Raw genomic sequence first — 15,105 nt, 5'->3', positions numbered from 1 at the left:
TCCTTGCTCTCCTATATCAGTGAGCATGTAAGAGATGAGGAATGTCTAAAATTGTAAATCTTATACTTTTGCTAGCGTTTAGTAGACCACGAATCTTAGATGAGCTGTCCTTTTTTTTATTTTTTTAAGATTTTATTTTTAAGTAATGTCCTTCTTATAACATAGCATATGGCTTTTGAATATGAGCTTCATGAGACCCTTCTGTCATCTGCCTGCCCTTCCTCTAAAATGAACTTTTTCCTGAGTATATGTATTATGTTTACTTTAACCTCACAATTCTACATGTCTGGGTAGTATTGTGTGGACAATTTTTATTAGCAAGTTGAAAATCATATCTCCAGACATCCACGGTTTGTTTTGTTTTGTTTTTAAGTAGGTTCTTCACCCAAACATGGAGCTTAAACTCACGACCCTGAGATCAAGAGTCACATGCTCTACTGACTAGGCCAGCCAGGTGCCCTCCAGTGTTTAAATATATAGGTATTTACACTGAGTATTACTTTTAACAAATACATTTTATGTCCTTAACTTGATATTGCACATGTGTGTTCCTAATGATTTAAAAAAGCATATTTTCTGTGATAAAGTATCATAGTACCTATCTACCTCTTTTTATTTTTCTCTTGGTTCAAATTATTCCTTAAATAAGTCCAAAATTCCTCAGTCAATATCACTGATCCTTCCCAATGTAATGCATGAGAATTCATGAATGCTAAAGTAAGTTATTAGCCATCCCAGAATACTTTTGTTTGAGCTTAAGATCAAATTTTATGGTAGTCATTAAGGGTAAAATTATCTAATTAAATGTGTGATATAAAAGAACTGGAACATTTTTAATGGCAATTGTTCCTTCTTTTATTTTCTTCAAACAATACTCCTATAATCTATGTTTTTACATTATGCAAATATCCCCACATGTTCAATTAATAGCCATTTAGAGGAAGATAAACTATCCAAATTTGGCCACCGTACTGGTCCTCATTCTTTATTTCATCTGATGCTCCATATGTCAATAATATTAGTAAAGTTGTTATATATGTCAATAATGTTAGTAAGTTTGTTATATATCATTATATATATATACACACATATATATATAATGAAATTTATCCATTGAATGTATCCATTATACATATGATGGAATTTATGTAAATTCCATTCTACTCCCTGAAGGATTTACACATAGTGTTAGTACTTGCTTTGGATTTGTTTAATGCAAGTATCTGTCTCACTTTGTTAACAAGAGAAAGTGGAGCATTTCCCTAATAGGAATTTACCATTACGTTTTATCTGTAAAATGTCATATTAAAACAGGTATCACAATCTAAAACTAATGATGTAATGTATGGGGATTAACATAAGAATAAAAAAAAAACAGGTATCACAGTATCATCTTTGTTGAATTATGTTAGCCACAGAGCCTTTATTGGAACACATTATGTTACGGCTTCAATCTGTTTTTTAATGAATATAGAAACTGCCTTATATATTAAATATTTCAATTGTTTACATAGAGCAGGATTGATCACTCCTTCTTTATGACCTCTAGGCCCAGGTGGGAATAGAAACATCTGATAGAATCTGGTAGTGCTATTTTATGATATTATGTGATCCCCAGTATGCCTCAAGAATCACAAAATGTATCAGCCTATACCTGATGCCAACAGCTTTGCATAGGGAATTCACCATTCTCCATGATTCTCAAGTCCTCTCCCAGCAAATCCATTGTTTTCCTATCACAGTACTGTAACTAATCATATCCATTTAATAAGAAGTTGATCACCCCCAAAGGTCCAGTTAATCTGCAGAGACCTGACTCACTATATGCTATTTTATTTATTGCTGAAGACCTAATGTCTGAAATTTTAATATGATAAACAGACCTTGACCTGAATCTTTTCCTCCTCATGCCATACAACAAATATCCTAAATAATCTTCATCATTGCTTATCTATAGACTTGTTGACAGCAACTATAGTAAACCCTAAGGATCTGGGTATCCTGATCTTAATATAGGTATTCTTTCTAAATTAGCTGGAAAAAGAAGAAACAAGGGCATTATGTAGATATTTGGACATGCAAAATTGTTCTTAAAAAAATATCTCTTGACAAATAAGAAATTCGGAAAACTATTCTATCTCGTGAGCTTAATGTTAAAATTATTTTAAATCAGATAATCAGATAATATTATAAATAATATTGTTCCTTAAACTTTACCTCATATAAACAAAAAATAAAATAAAACTGTAGTGTAAGTATCTTCTCAATGTTTGGTAATCAGTACTAAGTTCTGATAAAATGTTCTCCTGCAATGGATATTAAAGATAGTGACTTACATGGTCATTCAATATGGTATGTAGTCCCAGGAAATACTGTGTTTTGAGTCTTCCTCTGTGTAATGAAGGGTATTTTGAAAGTGATTTAATTATATGCAAAAGCATTGCATTAATATCATGTGCATCCTGGAATGAGGACGATCATAACACTGTGATGACATGAGGCTGTGAGTGTGTCTATGTTGTGCTTTCTACCTCAGAGAAGTTAGCATTGAAAATAAGCAAATCTTAGTCAGTGTTCATATCAAAGTGTTGTGGTAGCTTTTTACGTACACTAAATTTTTACTTATGAGTTCACGATGATAATCACAGGAAAAATGATAGTAACAGAAAAAGATATAAATGAGAATAAGAGCATATCTAATAAAGAAATGAAATGGTCACATTTGTTTTTCTCCTAGAATGAAAGTACTGGAATTTTCCAAATAACTATCATTAATAGTTTATGGCTAAAGGACACTATTCCATCTGTAGAAGCCTTCTGAATTCACTACAGTTGTTGATGATAATTTACTACATTCATTTTTAGAAACTATAAGAATAAATCTAATTATTGCATCTGAATATGCATAAATGTTTGTTATCATAAGCTATACATCTTAGCATATTATTGAAAATGTTTTCCCCCATGAAATGAATTTTATGCATGACTGGAAATACTTCTGTAATTCTGAGTTATGGGCAAAACACATTTAGAGCAAAATAGCTTTAAAATAAAATTAACTTTTTATCGGTAATAGCTATATTTTATAATGTTTGTATTTTGAATTTTTCATGATGTCCTAGAATTTAAAAGTTGGAAAGAGCATTAGAAATTATCTGTTTGGGGGCACCTAGGTGGTGCAGTCAGTTAAACGTCGGATGCTTGGTTTTGGCTCAGGTCATGATCGCAAGGTCGTGAGATGGAGCCCTGCGTCAGGCTCCGCACTTAGCCTGGAGTCTGCTTAAGTTTCTCTCTCCTTTTCTCTCTACCCCTCCCCACCGCATGCTCTCTCTCTCTCTCTAAAATAAATACAAAAATCTTAAAAAAAGAGAAATGATTTGTTTGAGTGATGTATTTAATCCCACCTCTATTATCTCTAGGGGAAAAAATACCCCCAAAATCTCAATGTTGTTGTAAAAACAAATAAGATATTTGCTGTGCCAAAGTATTATTATTATTATTATTATTATTATTATTATATAATATATAGTATACTTTTGTATATTTTATATACATGTATGTGTAGTATGTTTTGTATACTATACATGTAAATATATATGTAAAATAATTACTGTGGTAGTAAAATAGCAGTATATAAGGTACAGTGTCATTAGGTAATTTTTTTTAGAGTCTCTTGTCCAGCTTATTATAAAACCATGACACTTGACTGTTGGTTCAGAACCCAAAGAATTGATCCATTTTTTTTTTCTTTTTTAAAATTCAGTATATCATTAGGTTTCCATACACCAACACTTAATATTTCCCCTGAACCCTCAACATAGCTATATATACAACTTAATAAGTTGAAACCCATTTGTAGTCCAGTAGTGTTTTCTTTCTCCTTTTTCTAATCTTCATAAAGACATATGCCTCTTTGTCCTCATGCTTCAGGTTAGACCGAGACACAGAATGTCAGTTGTCCCTGCCTTCCAGGTCATTTCAGGACCTCCCAGGTCATTTCAGGACCTCCCCATACCATCAGCCTGGAATTCCCCTCATAGATTTTCCTCACTGTTCTTCTGTTCTGGTTCACTTTCTACATTTACTTTATTTTGGAGGGGAACATCCATCCTCCAGCAGTTTTCTGTAGGTACACAGGAAGCAACATTTTGAGACCTTACACACCTCACAAAAGTTTTCTTTTATCTCCACATTTCATAAATAATCTTGTTGGATATAGAATTGGAATTGCCAGATATAGCTGGAATTCATTTTCCCTCTGAAATTTGAAGACTTGCCTGTTCTGTTTTGTCTTTTAGCTTCCATGGTTGCTTTTGCAAAGTCCAGTGATGTTCTGACTGTTAATTCTGTGTGTAGAACCTGTTTGGTCTCTTTGGAAATTTTTAGAACCATCTCTTTATCTAAATGGTCAGGATAATTTATTTTGGTGTGGAATTTTTTTCATTTATTTTATAGGATAATATGTAGATTTTTTTTAAAACTAGAGTTCTGCACTAATATTCTTGGATATTTTCTTGTCTAAATTTTAAATATTATTTTCTTTCCAGAGTTTCCTTTTCTTTCTATAAATTAGTACTAATCAGATGAGCTACCCCCTGATTTGATTACATAATATTTCCTTCTTTTCTCTCTTATATTTTTTCCTTGTCTTTTTTCTATGTTTTATATAATTTCTTCAGTTTTAATCTTGTAAGTTCTACATTAATTTCTCTTAAGGTCATATATTTTTTTAAGATTTTATTTCTTTATTTGACAGAGAGAGACACAGAAAGAGAGGGAACACAAGCAGGGGAGTGGGAGAGGGAGAAGCAGGCTTCCTGTGGAGCAGGGACCCTGGGATCATGACCTGAGCCGAAGGCAGATGCTTAACGACTGAGCCACCCATGTACCCCTTAAGGTCATATTTTTTATTGAAATAGTTTGTTCTTTTATACAATTTTATACAAAATTCCTTTGTATAGAACTCAGTATTATTTAATAAATGCAATAGCTTTTATCTAATAAATCTGAATTTTACTTTATATGAAATTTTCTTTTGTTCATTGTCCCTGTTTCCCTCTGAAATTTGTTTTTATCTTTGTCTTTCATGCTAGTGAATTTTCTCTTTCTGGTCATCATTGCCTTTTTATATAGTTTTAGTCAGATTCCAATCAGAAACCTCAAAGAACTTTATTTTAAACAGGTGGAATTAGTTCAGGGGATCAGTTATAAATATGGTAGAATATCTGATAATGCATTCATAGGACAATATATCACTTAAACTGAATCTGGCTGAATCACCAGCATGGGGACCTAGAAAATGTCGTCTATGAGGATGAGAATATGGGACCCAGCAGAGTGGGAAATGGTGAGGAACAAATTTGAGGGCAAAGAGTTCTAGGAATATGTATTAGAGTTCTCCAGAGAAATAAAACAATTGTCTATATCTATATAGATCTAGATATAAATAGAATATAGATATATAGATATAGACACAGATATAGGTAGAATAGTTTTATTATGAGAGATTGGCTCATGTGATTATGGAGACTGAGACATCCCACGATCTGCATCAGCAAGCTGGAAAACTAGGAAAGATGATGATATAGGTCTGAGTCCAGAGATTCAAGAATTGGGGGTGTGTGGGTACAATGGTGTAAATCCTGGTCTGAGTCCAAAGGCCCAAGAACCAGGAGTGATGATATCCAAGGACAAGATGAGATGGGTGTCTAAGCTCAAGCAGAGAGCAAATTTGCCCTTTCTCTGCCTCCTTGTTTTACCTTGGCCCTCAGTGGAATGGATGTTACCCTCCCACATTAGTGAGGGCAATTTCTTTTTTTCTTTTTTTTTTCTTTTCCTTTCCTTTCCTTTCCTTTCCTTTCCTTTCCTTTCCTTTCCTTTCCTTTCCTTTCCTTTCCTTTCCTTTCCTTTCCTTACCTTTCCTTTCCTTTCCTTTCCTTTCTTTTCCTTTCCTTTCCCTTCTTTTCTTTCCCTTCCCTTCCCTTCCCCCTTCCCCTTTCCCCTTTCCCCTTTCCCTTTCCCCTTGCCTTCCCCTCCCCTTCCTTTCCTTTTTTCTTTTCTTTTCTTTTTTCTTTTCTTTTCTTTCCTTTCCTTTTCTTTTCCTTTCTTTTCTTTCTTTTCCTTTCTTTTCTTTCTTTTCTCTGTCCACTAATTCAAATGCTAATCTCTTCTAGAGACATCCTCACGGACAAATGCAGAAGTAATGCAAGTAATGTTTTACCAGCTATCTGGGCATCCTTTAGCCCAATCAATTGACACAAAAAATTAGCCATGACAGACTAGCACACTAAAGCTGCCTGGAAGCTCTTTTGTACATGGGTAAATCTCTACTGGTAGGTTTCACTATAGGGTGATTTGGTGTGAGCCAAACACGGCAATTGATTTCTCCAAAATTCACAGACTAACAAATGTTGTTTTTGTTTTGTTTTGTTTTGTTTTTAAAATGATCTGTCTCCAGAGGTGAATCTTTTAACTTCCTTCCTGGGGAATCTAAACTGAGTTGGAAGCTAACCATGGAAAAGTGGCTAGGGAAATCACCATTCACCAGCAGATATTCACTTAATTGCTCAGCTTTTTTTTTTTAAGATTTTATTTATTTATTTGAGAAAGATAATGAGAGAGAGAGAGCACATGAGAGGGGGGAGGGTCAGAGGGAGAAGCAGACACCCTGCTGAGCAGGGAGCCCAATGTGGGACTCAATCCTGGGACTCCAGGATCATGACCTGAGCCGAAGGCAGTCGCTTAACGAACTGAGCCACCCAGGCGCCCAATTGCTCAGCTTTTGCCTAAGATTTTTTACACATGCCCTAGTGTCTGGTTTCCTTTCTGGTTTCCCATTTGTAAAGAGTGAATTCCATGTCTCCAGCCACTATAGTGGTACAAAAGATCTGGCTGAGTGATTTTGTAGGAAAGAGGTAGGGTTTAAACCTCTTTATTCAGATTTTCAATCACCCTCCTCATTTTACACTCATTTCTGCTCTTACAATCAGAGATGACTCCAATTAGTGAAACTTTCTGGGGTTCTAAGACACAGACGGTTACCTCTTATTGAAATATTTCTAGAAACAGGATTTGGCTTTTGTCATTAGTACAGCTCTCATTTACTTGTTCATTCAGTTTCCATCTTCCATCTTTTTTTTTTTTAAGTTTTTATTTATTTACTTGTCAGAGAGAGAGAGAAAGCACAAGCAGGGGGAGCAGGCAGAGGGAGAAGCAAGCTCCCCATGCAACAAGGAGCCGGATGTGGGACTCAATCCCAGGACCCGGGGTCATGACCTGAGCCAAAGGCAGACACTTAACCAGCTGAGCCACCCAGGCACCCCTCTATCTTCCATCTTGTGTTCATTTCTTTCATTGTTCTCAGTTTCTCTAGAAACTGGTGGAGTTTTGACTCTGGTCCTTTGCTTTCACTTTAGTGGACATTCAGAAATGAACAGAAATAAATGTGAGTATTCAATATCTGTGTTTCCTATCATAACATCTTAATAACAGATAATGCTGCATAGATAACAACTTTAAAAAATGAAACCTAATGAGAGCGCTGCCTTTAGAAACTAGGCAGTCCTTAACAAACTTCATAATATTGCAATTTTTTAATGTTCATCTTCTAATCATATTTTTATGTCAAGATTGTGGAACTGGCACATATGTGGAAACTTTTCCCATTTGTTTTAGAATACAACATCATTCCACGAAGACTATGGAGTTAAGAATAGTATACATATTTTTGGGGGGTTAGCTTCTTTAATCTAATGTGTCTGACAGAAAAATGGCATATTGTGTGGGTGGATGAACAATACATTCTTCCGTCTGTATTTCAGTGTTTGTCCACTGATGACCACTCCAAGAAATTGTTGTCAAAGTGCAATTTCTCATGACACAGTTGGCTTTCCTAAGTTTTTCTAGGCAATCCATGCTTTAGCGTTTAAGCAAAATTTAGTCAAGTAATTCACACAACCCACTTTTGCTTTTTTGATTACTAAGAATTATATATCACTGGGCACATATGTTTACACTATGGTATAACTTTTTTTTCTGCCTTAATTTTGAAGATGGGAAAACACCTTGGACTATAGATTTGGTTATTGCATGACACTAAATGTAGAAATTAATAATTTAAGGGTGGGGCTGCCTGGGTGGCTCAGTTGTCAAGTGTCTGCCTTCTGCTCAGGTCATGATCCCAGGGTCCTGGGATCAAACCCCACGTCGGGCTCCCTGCTCAGGGGAAGCCTGCTTCTCCCTCTGCCTGCTGCTCCCCCTGCTTGTGCTCTCTGTCTCTCTCTCTGACAAATAAATAAATAACATTTTTTAAAAAATTAAAAAAAATAATTTAAGGGTCAACCAACTTGAAAATATCAATTCAATATTTGGAAAAAAAGTAGTTGATGCATACTTTCTAAAACTTGAATATGCATAAATTGCTCATTTATGTATTGTTCATCATCTCAGTTTTACTGGAGTGGAGGTGGTTACAGAAGTGGAAATAGTATTAGCTTGCATAGGCTTTTAAAAAAATTGTTACTCCTTTGGTATAGTTTGTGAATACTGAATTGGTGTAAATTTGAGTAAGAAGTTAACACATAGTCTAGGGTGCCTGTCTAGATTGGAGAACCAGAATAATTTTCTATAAGGAATCCTTCCTCTATAATACAAAGAACATTACTATATTGTCAGTCTGGGGACAGAAGACTTGGTCAAGCTCTGCTCTGTTTGTGTGTGTTCCACCATCCTGTCCTCCAGTTCACTGATTCTATTCTCTGCTTCATCTAATCTGCTGTTGAGCCCCCCAGTGTAATTTTCAGTTTTGTTACTGTACTCTTCAGTTCTGTGACTTCTGTCTCATACTTTCTTATATTTTCTTTTTTTTTTAAAGTTATCACTGTGTTCATCTGTCTTTCTACCGAGTTTGTTGAGCATCTTTATGATAATTACTTTGAGCTCTTTATATTGTAAATTATTTATCTCTGTTTCATTAAAGTTTTTCTCTGGGGTTTTGTCTTGTTCTTCTGTTGGGAACATATTCCTCTGTCTCCTCAGTTTGCTTGAATCTGTGTCTATTTCTATGTATTAGGAAAAATGGCTATCTCTCCCAGTCTTGCAGGTGTGACTTTGTGTAGAAGATTAACCTCATCATTTAACCTTGCCCTAGCTTTTGGCTGTCCCTCAGACTTTTTTCATTGTCTAAGCAGCCTGTTTTTTTCTTGGTAAGTCCCAGTTGTTATGGGTGTGTCAAGAGTTGTGAGTGTTCCAGAGAGAGGAACCTAGTTTCAGGCTGATTGGAAACGAGACTCTCAGGCCCCAGTTTTTAAGGTATGCATTATATAAATCCTGTGGGAATGCAATTGTAAACTCTTCTGGCCTCCAGACCAGGTGATCTGGAAGTGTCTCCTTAGTTACAGTCACAAAATTAGTGGTTCCAGGTGAGCATATGAGCTTTTTTCTGGGAGGTACTGCTGAACTCTAATGAAGCCAACTGAGAGTTCAAAGATGGAATCCCCTAGCCTACACTTCATAGTTTCTAGATTTGTGGCTATTTCATTTTTCAGGCTGAAGCTTAGGTCAAGTAGATAGGTTTTTTGTTTTTTGTTTTTGGTTTTTTGGTTTTTTTTCCACAGGAAGACTAGGGGTGTGTTTCAGTCTGCTGTCTGTACTGTGCCCTGAAGGTATTAGCTTGCCAAGAACTGTCATTCCAATTGTTTCAGACCTATAGGGCTCAGAAACACAATCCTGCTTGGCCCTCAGAGCCAGGTGATTGAGAGGCACCTACTGTGTGGGTTTTACATGATGGTCAGCTTAGGCAGAGCTATGGTGGAGGGGTATTTGTGGGCAGGGTGTGCCCACCAATGCTTGAGGTTAGAGGGAGATTTCCAAAATTATGCCTGGCAGTGCCATTGTTAGCAGGGTAGAGGGAGTCCCCCAGGGTCTCCATCCCTGGAGAGAGTCCCAACAATCTCCCGTTCTTCTAGTAGATGCTTTAAGAAAAGCAAATGAATCTCCTTCACTTATGGTTTGGCACTTTTCAAACTACTACTGCTTTTGAGCTAGGTTCTAGGGTGAGTGAATCTGTGCATGAACCATTTAAGTGTGGAGTTTCCATTCTGTACAGTCCTGTGGATTTCCTGGACACACACCACTGTTGGTTTTCAAATCAGACATTTTCTTTCTCCTCAGCGTAGGTCCATAAGGGTTGGGGAGCCTGATGTGGGTCATAAACTCTCTACTTCTCAGGAAGAAGCTCTGTATTTGTGAGATCCCTCCCGACTGTGATTTGCTGTGCTGGGGACTTTTTTTTTTTTTGGACCACATCTCTGCCTCTCTTACCTATCTCTATCCTTTGTTGTGTGGAGGAGCTGTTCAGCTAGTTTTCAGGTCTTTTTCAGAGGGGATGTAGCTGTAGATTTGTTATGTCTGAAGGAGGAGATAAGTTCAGGGCCTTCCTAAGTGACCATCTTGAACTGCCACTCTATTGTGTTTTTAATGAAGTATTTTGTAACAGAGGAAGGCAAAGGATAAGAGAAAAGTAAAGCACGTTTATTGCATTACATCATGAGCAGATTGCAGTTGAAAGATCCTTATTAACCCTTGGAATCAGAATATTTACTCTGGTAACACAGAACAAAGGATATAAAACAGAACAAACAGTTCAATAATGTTAGTTTTAGTTCTTAAGATAAGGAAATGATTTGCCACAAAAGCAATTAGGTTCATCAGAGTCCTAAAATGTTAAGAGACTATGCTTCATGGCAGTATCTGGGATTCTTTGCAAATGTTCCTTTACCTTTTGAAACCAAAGTTTCTCATCATTAAATGGGAAATAAAAGTAAAGCTTTCACTCCGGAAGAGTTTTTATAAGGATCAAAGAAAAATGTATGTGAAAGTGCTTGCAAATTATAGACTCAAGAGATAGCTTATGCATATTAATATCAATTCCATGTAAAATATTTTACAACTTACATTTATTTAATAATTTCAATTTATACATTTTTTTCAAACACACTGTCACATACGTGTCCATAATAATAATATAATAGGTTTTATTACTCCCATTTCTTAGATGAAGAAAGGGCTAACTTTTCAAAATAACATATGACAGAAATAGACTCAGTGTTAAAATTAATATTGTCATTTAGTGCTACATTTTTCTTAATAGCATCATCATGTTCTATAAAAAGTTTTATTGTAATCTTGCTTAGAAACCTTATGAAAAAGGTATTTTATATACACACATATGAAAAGGGAAATAATATTTAGTGAGCTATAATGCATGAGCCATTTATGCATTTTATAATATCCAGTGTCTCTAAAAGTTCTAAGAGTCCATGTTTTTAAAAAATATACATTGTAAAGATGAAATTAAACATAAGAATATTTAAAGACGGTCCAAAGTCACATACCTATATACATCGTAGAACAAGAATACAGCCTCAAGTTCTGGACTATGGAAGAGCCCTCACTTTTGCCTGTATAAAATGCCCTCCATAAATGCTACAACCACTGACAGGTGGATGATGGTGTTTGTGTTTGTTTTGTTTTGGTTTTTATCCCTGGCAATTCACTTAAGCACTCCGAGCTCTATGTTCCTTCTACTCTTCCACTTCTCAATGTTTTTGTTTGCTTGTTTTGAGATAATTTGAGGTCATAAAAAAGCATTTTTGTAAACCACAAAGTGTATAAATATCCTTTTGTGACATGTAAATGTTGGCTCATGGAATGATATCAGAAAATGATAACATGCTTTTATTTTCAACTCTGGAGTCATCACGCTGTTTTCATGTGAAGTGCATATTTCATATGACTTGGTGAGGACTTATTTTTTATTGAAATAAATTTGACACAATATTATATAAGTTTCAGGTATATAACATACTGATTTGATACATTTTTATATTGCAGTGTGACTGCAATATAAAATTGTTAGTTTTATATTGCAGTCACTAATAACCAACAATTGTTAGTACTACCTGACACCTCTATTATATCATGTCATCATCATTTCTTTTTTTGGTGAGAATAATTAAGATCTATTCTCTTAGCATGTTTGATGTTTAAAATACAATATTGTGACCTATAATCACTCTTCTGTGCATCAGATATCCAGGAATTATTTATCTACTAGTTGCAAGTCTGCACCGATAAACAGCAGCTCTCCTATACCCCACCCCCAGCCTTTAGCAAACACCATTTTCCTCTGTTTTTATGAGTTGTGCTTTTTTTAGATTTTACATGTAAATGATTTTTTTGAAGCCACATTTGAGTTTAGATTGTTCTTTATAAAATGACATTTCTGCATAATTGTTTTTTTAAAAGGAAAATTACATATAACTAATGTAACTTTCCTCAAATGTCTTAATTTTATTTTTATGACAGAATCAATTCAAGCTTGAGTATCAGCATGTTGTGAACTACTATTTTAATTGCCAACAATGAAATGAAATGCAATTCAATTAAATGTAATTAAATTAAACATACCTATTATTGTTCTGAATATAAAACAACAGAAAGCAAATGCATTTATTCCAAAGAGAAAAGTAAATAAAATACTTTACAAACTCTTTAAACTAGTTTTGTATAAAAGGACAAATTTAGGCTACTTTGCTTAATACAGTGAAATTCTAGTTTAATCTTATCCATACCTATCCAGCTATTATTTACAGAGTCCAATGAAGGTTATTAATTATTAGGTAGGTTAATAAATCCTGGTCTTTAAACATCTGGCATTTAAATTACAAAATAAAATGGCATGTTGTGGTTAATCAAAATGAATTGATGTTGGAGAAAGCATGCCTATCTGTAACAATTTCTTGACAAATGTAAACCTGAAAATAACTAAGACTAATACATTTTAAACTGCAGCATTATTTTCAGGGGTATAACCATTTTCCTTCATCTCTAAAATATCACAGATCCTACAAGTTAAATTAGACAGTGGTTAGATTTGTATAACATTATACATTTTAGAATATATCAAAATGTTTTGGTTATAAATTTTATTCATTTAGAAAATCCAACAGGAAGTTAGAGAATGTTTCCCATTCCCCACATTCAGCAATTCCAACATTTAATTCACATTGTGCCTTTCAAATGAAAATGCATGCACTTGTGCACACATACGCTTACACAAACTAATTTAGCAGTAGCAGAATTTCTACCTAATAGTTGTTGATAACTTTCCTTTAGGCTTGGACATTTCTCACAAATTTATTCATCCCTGATTTGTGTCCATTCAGTATTCCTTAAGATTGCCAGTTGTTCTCCTAAAGTAATATAGATGATGATAGATAGATAGATAGATAGATAGATATAGATATAGATATAGATATATAGATCAGCAGTTCAAAATGATGGCCATTTATTTTCAATTTTTTCAAATAATCACTGTCAGTCATTTTGGACTGCTATGACAAATTATCATAAACTGGGTGGCTTCACAAACAACAGAAATTTATTTCTCAGCATTCTGGGGGCTAGAGGTGCAATAAGCATCCCCTTCCTGGTTCATAGACAAGACTTCTTCCTTGTGTTCTTACGCTGCAGAAGGGGACGGGAGAGCTCTAGATCTCTTTTATAAGGGCATAAACCCCATTCATGGGGGCTGTGCCATCATGACCTAATCACTTCTCAAAGGCCCCACCTCCAAATACTATCACATTGGAGATTAGGGTTCAACATATGAATTTGGGGAGAGGGGTACACACATTTAGTCTATAACAACCACTCTGTTGATAATAAGAAACACATATTGAATATTTACTATATCCGAGAACTTCTCAGATAGCTTTACATTTAAACCTTAAAATAACCCTTTGCAGAAGGTTACTGTTATCCCCATTTATAGGACATGGGACTTACAGCAGTTAGTGAACTTGTCCAAGGCTACAAAACCTTTAAATGTTTGAGCTGGTATTCAAAACCAGCACTCTTACCCTCCTAACTATATACTGCTTTTCCAGCCAACGTTGCTTAGCTTGTAAGATGGGCACAAAAATATTGGAGAGAACGAAATTTAAAAATAAAAAATATGGATGTCAATATTATTTCTTTGAACATCATAGCCATCTTGATTTTATTTTACTATCTTGAATCAATTAGAAATCACAAGCATAATTAACTTTTAAATAATATATTCGATATAATTTAAATTCCCATGGTGTTTTACTCTCCTTTATAAAGAAATCTACAAAAGTTCACCTGAAGGGTATATTCTGACAGGTGAGTGTTAAAAGGTAATATGAAGCTAGACAGTTTCTATAGCAAGATATTCCACCTATAGATATGTTCCAAGAAAATAATTGTATTAAGACAGCATATTGAGATCTTAGGGCAGGCTGTGAGGATATTTAAATGTAACAAGCACATACCATGCAATGTACAAATATAAACCTCATTTGCATTTTTCACACTGAAAGAGCTCTTGGGGAGAAATATATAGAAAGTATTAAATTGTGCAAAAGAATATGTCTTATAAAAATGCCATTCACTCAACAGAAGGATCTCAGTTTTAAGATGACATCGTTCCTCCAAAAGTATATTAAACCTCCTCCCACAGTTATTATGTTGGGATAGAGGCAAAGTTTTTACCAAGTCTTATTCGATCTTGCAGACTGATTCCAAAACCACTAAGCCATAAAAATAACAGAAGGAACAGGCTAATCCTTTTATTGCTTTTTTTTTTTTTAAAGATTTTATTTATTTATTTGAGAGAGAGAATGAGATAGAGAGCATGAGAAGGGGGAGGGTCAGAGGGAGACGCAGACTCCCTGTCGAGCAGGGAACCCGATGCGGGACTCAATCCCGGGACTCCAGGATCATGACCTGAGCCGAAGGCAGTCGCTCAACCAACTGAGCCACCCAGGCGCCCGCTTTTTTTTTTTTTTTTTAATGGCCAAAGAATTAGAGAAATTGGAGCAAGTCCTTATTTCTAGAATCTTACAACTGCCTTTTCTCTGAGGATATGATTGGCACAACCAGCAAAGACAGCAGTAAGTCATAGAATATGACTCAAGCTCACAGCTGCAGATGATTCTCAGGTAACGGCACTACTCCTTACATAATAAGAAAAAGAAGAAGAAGAAGAAGAAGAAGAAGAAGAAGAAGAAGAAGAAGAAG

The sequence above is a fragment of the Mirounga leonina genome, unplaced genomic scaffold (assembly GCF_011800145.1).
Source record: "Mirounga leonina isolate KUSES-001 unplaced genomic scaffold, KU_Mleo_1.0 Mir_53, whole genome shotgun sequence".
In the NCBI taxonomy this organism is placed as follows: Eukaryota; Metazoa; Chordata; class Mammalia; order Carnivora; family Phocidae; genus Mirounga; species Mirounga leonina.
The sequence above is the reverse complement of the archived record's forward strand: the minus strand, read 5'-3'. Positions refer to the sequence as shown.